Source organism: Lemur catta, chromosome 1 (assembly GCF_020740605.2).
Source record: "Lemur catta isolate mLemCat1 chromosome 1, mLemCat1.pri, whole genome shotgun sequence".
In the NCBI taxonomy this organism is placed as follows: Eukaryota; Metazoa; Chordata; class Mammalia; order Primates; family Lemuridae; genus Lemur; species Lemur catta.
In genome coordinates this window covers 221,058,094-221,065,860 of record NC_059128.1, presented here as the reverse complement: position 1 = coordinate 221,065,860, position 7,767 = coordinate 221,058,094, and the positions used below count along the sequence as shown (strand labels likewise).

Below are 7,767 nucleotides of genomic sequence, written 5' to 3'. Positions count from 1 at the left end.
ACTACCTTTAGTTTTAACTCACTTTCAGGTACAAAGTCCAGTCATTATTTGACGTCAAAGCAGCCAAAGGCAATTAGTAGTTAGGATTAGGTCATGTACTATAGGTCTCTTTCAAGATTTTGAGATAGAAGAGGTGAACCTGGCCATATAGATTATTTTTCTAACTCAAAGTCCAAAATAATTTAGGGCATTCCACATATCCTTGTGGAGTCGGTGGTGGGTGAGTTTGGTTAATCTCTTGATATCCCAGACATGCCCAAGCTACCACCCTTTAGGGGGTCACCCTTCCTTTAAGCACTCAATGAGCGTCTGTGCTCTACCCACCCCCATCTGAGTACAGGAAACCCACTTTCCCCGGCTGCCATTCTGAGGATCCCTGAGGAGCACTGATGACTTTCCCCACACTGTCTGTTGCTTGACTCTGTCACCATATGTCGTAGACCACCACTCTGGGCCTCTCTGACGGTCACTTCCAGCAACTTTGTAATCACATGTCCAAGCTTCTGTGGCTCTGCATACATCACTGTAGCTGGACACAGCCCCCCAGGAATGCTCCCAAACACAGTTACCATCAGACTGTGGCCTTTAACTTAGCTTTACTTAGGGCATGTGGGGTGGGGCAGTGAAGGGGGGTGGAAATACAGCGCAGGGAAGGGGCAGCCTTAAAGCAGATGACCGGACCTCTGCATCCCTGGTTGCTCATTGGCCACGTCCCCCGCCTCCCAGTTCCCCTACTCACCAGCTTGTTCCTCTCCCCATGTTTCAGGAACCAGCTTTATCCCCGGTCTGGGTCTAGCTTTATCCCCGGTGAGGGTCTTCTTAATCCAGTCCTCCCTCCTTGAAGTCCAGGCTCCGACCCTCCCCGTGTCCAGGCCCACGCAGAGGAATAAAACCCACAACACCTTGTAAGTTATGGCCAGAGTTTTAACTCTGACCTTAGTGAAAACAAAAGTTGTTTAAATATTATTACCCATCAGGTTAGCTTCTTATTGTCCCAAAGTCTCCATTCAAGAATAGGATTGGGGGTTTGTTCTTGGATAGCTGAGAAGCCCATTTAAATATTTTTCTGAAGGGAAGACACTTAAGGCCCACCAGGTTGTGCTGTGTTACTCTCAGCTGGCACCAGCATTTAAACAAAGGTCTGTTTTTATTTATTTCTCTTTTCTTTTTAAACTAACTCTATTGAGATATAATTTATATCAATAAAGTGTATCCATTTAAAGTGTACATGTTAGTGAGTTTTGGTCGATGTATATACACGTGTAACCACTGTTACGACTGAGATACAGGATGTTCCCAACACACGCAGAAGTCTCCTCTTGCCTGTCTGTGGTGAGGTCCGCCCCTCCACCCCCGCCCCAGGCAACCACTGATCCACTTCTTGTCACTATAGATTCGTTTGCATTTCCTAGAATTTTACATAAATGGAATCATAACAGATGTACTGTTTTTGTTTTGTTTTGCTTTATGATCTGCTTTTTTTTCACTTAGCAAAATCATTTTCAGATTCATCTGTGTTGTCTACACTAACAATTTGTTTCTTCTTATTTCTGAACAGTATTCCATTGTATGAATGCACCATGGTTCGTTTATCAGTATTATGAAGACTGACAATACCAACTGTTGGCAAGGATGGGGAGCAACTAGAACTCATATATATTGCTGATGGGAATTTAAAAAGGTAGAACTTAGGAAAATCATTTGACAATTTATGAAAAAGTTAAACAAATACCTATCATATGATGTAAGCATTCCATTCTAAATATATAGCCATTCTATAGGGCAGGGGCCCCCAACGTATGGTGAGTTGTATAATTACTTAATTATATATTACACTGTAATAATAATAGAAATAAAATGCACAATAAACATAATGCACTTGAATCATCCCAAAACCATTCTCCCCGTCCCCCACACCCCTGTCCATGGAAAAATTTTCTTCCATGAAGACAGCCCCTGGTGCCAAAAAGGTTGGGGACCACTGCTATAGGGCATATAGTGGCATTTCACTTTAGTTTTAATTTGTACCTCCTGAGCATCTTTTCCTGTGCTTATTAGCCACTCATATCTCTTCTTTTATAAAGTACTTTTTCAAATAATTTGCCCATTTTTAAATTCAGTTGGTTGTCTTCTTGTTTTCAAGTTGCAAGAGTTCTTTATATATGTCTTGCAAATATTTTCTCCCTTTCTCCCATTTTTATATGGCCTTTTCAACCTCCTGTGTTCACTTTACAAAAGGCTACCCAGGATCGTAGTTGTCATGATCAAATTATTCACAAAAGAGAAAATACAATTAGTAAGTAACTACATGGAGAAAATATTCAACTTTTTACTCATTTTGCAGACATGTTACTACTAAAACACAAATGAGATAATATTCTACATCTTTCAAACGTGTACATTGGTAATATCCAACTCTGGTGAGGGTGCAAATAATTGAATATGCTTACAATTGCTACATTGCTTCAAAATGCAACTTGGCGACAGATATTAAGAGCCATAAGAATGTTCTTACCCTTTGCCTAAGAAATTTACTTCTGGGACTTTATCCTAAGGAAATAATTTCAAATGAAGGGAAAATTATATGTATAAATATGTTTGCTACAGTATTGCATATTGCAGTGTAAAAAATTAAAAACAACTCATTTTTTATAGAATAAAAAAATTAAAATCAAGAACAGAAGATTTAAATCTGATGACTATCCTTGCTGAGAGGTCTGACTGCATCACACAAGTATCACGCTGAAACCATGTACAAGCAATGAGGAAAAATACTTGTTCTACTATGATAGCACGTGGAAAAGGCAGGATTCTTGTCATCTCTCTAATTATGTAAAAACAATGTGCCTTTATAAAGATAAATGCTAGAAGGAACATGGACAAGCAAATATGGTTTGGTTTGCGGAGTGGCAGGACTGTGTTGAGAACACTCACGGCGATTTCCTCTTCTCACAAACACACGATGCAAATGGCTTAGATGTTCAAATGCCAACATAGAGACTTGTTATCTCGGGAGAGGCGTTTCAAAACACCTTCGCCTTCAAAAGGAGCAGGCATTTGGCTTTTTGAGTCTTGTCTTGTAAAATTTCATAGTTGCTTATCTACCCACTCTGTTGAGTTTAGTCAGCTCTAAAAAATATATATTTCATGTCCTGAGAGATGTTGTGGGCTTTGTAATTGTGTTTTATCATCTTCCGGAATAAAACTTTTGGAGAAGTTTTATAAAGGGGCTTTCCCCAGGAAGTAATTTGACTTCTCGCTGACTTCCTCCTCCATTCACCAAGCAGGATCACGGGAGGTTTGACTGAGGTCAGAAAGCTCTTGTGGTGGCCACACATTGTAATTCATATCAGGAAGCCAGTAGTTCTAGAAGGTACAACACTGCCCTCAGGGATGCCAGCACCAGGCCTGGACTTGTTGCTCTTTGAGAGGAAAATTGAAAACAACAGATAGGAGTAGGCTTGCACCTGGTTGGGGTCTGCAGTTGCTTCTGGTTTGCACCCTCCAACCTTCCCCAGTCTCATTATTCCTAAAATGGGAGATGATGCAACGAGGGCAACGTTTCTCAAAATGTGTTCCCCAGATCAGCAGCACCAGCATGACTTGGGAACTTTGTAGAAATGCATATTCTCAGGCCCCAGCCCAGACCTACTGATCAGCAACCTGCATTTTAACAAGCCTCCAGCCGACTGCGATGGTGCCCTGAGGACCACCGCCCCGCTGGCACACAAGACGATTTTACGTGTCCATGGACACTGCCTTAGATAACATCGGTTCACTTAGAGGGGAAAGTTATGCCTTCTCAAATTTATTTCAGTCGTTCTGATCACACAAGGAGACCTCATTTATCGCTAGTCTGTCTTTAACTGTGCTCCAATGCTTGCCTATATCTCTTTACAAGGAAGAGAGCTCAGGCCTTAGGCACAGAGCCACTGGCAATCAGAGATATCGACCTAGAATCTAATAATACTTTATTTTTATTGTATTTATTTTATGGGTACTCTATGGCAAACGAAACTCATTTTCTTTTAATTTGAGGTAGTGACATCAAGTTGATTTTAAAAGGAAATTAATTTAGTTCTTAAAAAATCAATTTCAAGAAAAATATTATGTAAGGGAGAATAGAAGATGATATATGGTTTGTCAAGGATTGTGAGTGTGGTACGAAATTGACTGCAGTTCAGAAAACACTGCTAGGGCACCTCGCAGGGTGGATGGCAGGGAAGAGAGCCTCCGAAGTGTGGCAGCGGGGGAAGCACACAGATCCGTTAACTGAAAAAGAAATAAGAATTTCCAACCGCATGAAAAACATCACCTTGGACTAGTAAAAGAGGAAATTGAACAAAGCCAGAGCTAGCGTTCTTAATAAACTCTGAACTTTCTCTGCTCAACTTTAATGCAATAACAGCCCATTCCTGGACAGTACCTGCCTCCCCAAAGCTGACTGTCAGTCTTGGGAGAACATAATGACATTTAAATAGATATTCAAGCTGGGCATGTTGATGCTCTAGCTACTTGGGAGGCTGAGATGGGAGGATGGCTTGAGCCCAGGAGTTCGAGTCCAGCCTGGGCAAAATTGTGAGACCTTGTCTCCAAAATAAATAAATAAGTACATATACATAGACATCCAAAGACTGAACTCAACTTGCAACTATTCCAATAGTCTTTAACCAGATGTCGTTTGTTATTGTTATTGTTTCAAGTCACCTATCTGATGACTCTTTTAAGAGGAAATCTTTAGTTTGGCTTTCTCAGGAGCCCCTTTCTTCATGGCAAATTTGACTTTGACACATACTCATAAGGAACCCCTGAGAGCCTGCTGTAGCACCGGGAGTCAATTGGACACCGTGACACTGAGGCTATTTAACTGGCAAAGGCGACGAGAACGACAATGCTTACTCTTGGCAGTGGTGTGCGGGCTACATACGCTGTGGTTGGCGGGGTATTTGAACAGCCTTTCGGGGGAGGGAAATTTGGCAATATGTATCATAAAACTTTAAAAATGGATATATCCCTTTACCCAGCAATTCAATTATAGGAATTTATCTAAGGAAATAGCTAGACATGCTCAAAGACAATTTGTGCAAATAGATCTTTATTTTTCATAGAAAAAATATATAAAACTACATAAATGTTTATTTTATTTATTTAATTTTTTTGAGACAGAGTCTTGCTCTGTTGCCCGGGCTAGAGTGTCGTGGCATCAGGCTAGCTCACAGCAACCTCAAACTCCTGGGCTCAAGCGATCCTCCTGTCTCAGCCTCCCGAATAGCTGGGACTACAGGCATGTACCACCATGCCTGGCTAATTGCATAAATGTTTAAAAGTTGGGGCTTAGTCAAGACAAATTTGGTGAGTTCATGAGAGGAATATTAGGTAGTCACTAAAACTCAGCTTGTAGTTGATAACAAAGGAAAATTTCAACAATAATGTATATGACTAAGTATAAATAAACTACAAACCATATATATAGTAAGATGCTATACTTGGATCCCACCAGCCAATGTTGAGTTTAGATCCCTTCCTTCATTCAAATACTTTAGAGCATCTGTGAGTGACAGACACTGTTCTGGGCTCTGGGGATATATTAATAGCAATGAACTAAAGACAGAATTCTTGCCATAATAACGCTGCACAAATCACTTTTACAAAGGACACATTCAGGGTATGGTGGGAACATGTATAACAGGAAAACCTCACCTTGAAACACTGCAATGTGCACCCAGTAAGAACAGCACCCAGCAAAGGTGGGCACACAGTAAGCACTCAATAAATAGCCCTTGACTAAGTTTCTCTGGGAGCAAATATCCCAATATCAGCAGTACCCTGCTCAACAGCTGCCACGCAGTCAGGACCAGAAACCCTGAGTTCCTGCCCTGACGTGGGACCTGGCTCCCTAGTGAGACTCTCCCTTGCTTTATATGGTGACTCCTCTCCCTTGCAAGTTAGCCTTGCTCACACAATATTTGTATTTGCCTGAACATTTGCAGAATTCCAGTCACCTAGGGAGTCACCCAGAAAGCTCCCTTAGGGTTATGACATGGAGGGTGAGAAGGGGAAGGTGGGGCTGGGGCAGTACTGTGTACAGCACTCCTCTCCCGAAGGGATCATGTCCTGGTTACTGCTGAGTAAATAATCTGCCCTGCAAATATTTGTAGTGCCTTGAAAAATATCTCCATGTCTTCCAATCAAGCCTTTGTAGAAGCTGACGTAATATGTGGGTTCGTGAATTGAAAAACTAATTACTGACGGGGCGAGGTTTTTTTCTCCCCTGAGAAAAATACCTTAAATTTTCAAAGGAAGTGCCCTGAAGCTCTTACAGAGCTGGTATCCCCGGGCAGCATCCCCACGTGGACCAAGTGTGGAGGAGTAAGAATAGTCATTTTCCCCAGTACCCCAACCCAGGGGATTAAGAGTGAGCTGGATGCCACTTCATAGTCACTAGAATAGTCATCAACAAAGAAGATAATTGCAAGTGTTGGTGAGGATGGGGAGAAATTGGAACTCTCATACATTGCTATTGATAGTAAGAATGCAAAATGGTACCAATCTGAAACTGGTACCAAACCAAACTGCCAATCTGAAAAACAGCACGGCAGTTCCTCAAAAAGTTAGACAAAGAGTTACCATTTGACCTAGCAATTCCATTCCTAAGTATATATCATATACCCAAGAGAAATGAAAACATGTCCACAAAAATTCATATATGAATGTTTGTAGCACCATTATTCATAATAGCCAAAAGGTAGAAACAACCCAATGTCCATCAACTGACAAGTGCAAAAACAAAATATAGTATATCCCAAATATAGTATATCCCACAGAAGCTCCTTGACTTACAATGAGGTTATGTTCCAATAAATCTATCATACTTTGAAAATATTTTAAATAAAAAATACATTTAATACATCTAATCTACTGAACAACATAGCTTAGCTTAGCCTACCTTAAACATGCTCAGAAAACTTACATTAGTCAACATCATATAACGCAAAGCCTATCTTATAATAAAGTATTGAATATCTCATATAATTTATTGAACATTGTACTGAAAGTGAAAAACAGAGTGATTATATGGGTACTATTGTAAAGTCAAAAGATTGTAAGTCAAACCAGTGACAGAAAGCATTTGTATTATTTGACCATAAAAAGGAGTGAAGTACTTATACATGCCACACCATGGATGAACCTTGAAAATATTATAATAAATTAAAGAAGCCAGACATAAAAGACTATAGTCCATTTATTTTCTTTATTTTGAGACAGAGTCTCACTCTGTAATCCCGGGTAGAATGTAGTGGCATCATCATAGCTCCCTGCAACCTCAAACTCCTGGGCTCAAGTGATCCTCCTGCCTCTGCCTCCTGAGTAGCTGGGACTACAGGTGCATGCCACACCTGGCTAATTTGTTCTATTTTTTTTTTTTTTGCTAGAGACGTGGTCTCACTCTTGCTCAGGCTGGTCTCAAACTCCTGATCTCAAGTAACCAATCCTCCAGCCATGGCCTCCCAGAGTGCTAGGATTACAGGTGCAAGCCATCAGACCCAGCCTACAATCCATTTATTCACATATTAGATGTCCAGAATAAGAAAACCTATAGAAACAAAAAAATAGATTAGCACTTGCATGGGGCTGGGGAGGATGTGGGCGAGTTGGGGTATGATGGCCAAGAAGTACGACTTTCTTACTGATCTGATGGAAATGTTCTAAAACTGGTTGTGGTAAGGATTGTAGTGTTGCATTGAATTTACACTTGATCTTAGTCAA

The 7,767-nt window shown here is 40.7% G+C and overlaps 1 long non-coding RNA gene across 1 annotated transcript; it reads left to right on the top strand.

The window, feature by feature from the left end:
- Positions 1-11: 11 nt before the first annotated feature.
- LOC123630461 lies at positions 12-3,210 on the top strand. Its single transcript, XR_006732686.1, has 3 exons — positions 12-905; positions 1,559-1,681; positions 2,656-3,210. It is a non-coding gene; the product is annotated as an uncharacterized LOC123630461 (long non-coding RNA).
- Positions 3,211-7,767: the final 4,557 nt, after the last annotated feature.